General features: G+C 70.1%; 1 protein-coding gene across 1 annotated transcript in view; it reads left to right on the forward strand.

Annotated features, from left to right (window-relative positions):
• SSPO (SCO-spondin) overlaps positions 1-301 on the forward strand; it is a 54204-nt gene that overhangs the window by 21342 nt on the left and 32561 nt on the right. The gene's annotated exons all lie outside the window — the stretch shown is intronic.

Genomic DNA, 301 nt, shown 5'->3' on the forward strand with positions numbered 1-301 from the left:
TGGCTCTGACGGGAGTCACCCCCCCAGCCCCCCCAGGTGAGGGGGATCCTGGGGCGCTGGGTTTAGGGCTGGGGGGGCACTGGGTTGGGGGGCTCTGGGGTCTGGAGGGTGGGGGGCACTGGGTTTGGGTGAGCACTGAGGTTTAGAGGGTATTGGGTCTGGGGGGCACCAAGTGGGGGGCACTGGGCCAGGATCAAGGCTGGGGGGCACCAAGGTTGGGGGGTCCAAGAGTGGGGGCCAGGGATGCCCGGAGCGTGGGGCTCCCCCCGGAGCAGCCCTGACCCCCCCATCTCTGCTTCTC

Source organism: Calidris pugnax, unplaced genomic scaffold (genome assembly GCF_001431845.1).
Source record: "Calidris pugnax isolate Ruff unplaced genomic scaffold, ASM143184v1 scaffold272, whole genome shotgun sequence".
Lineage (NCBI taxonomy): Eukaryota > Metazoa > Chordata > Aves > Charadriiformes > Scolopacidae > Calidris > Calidris pugnax.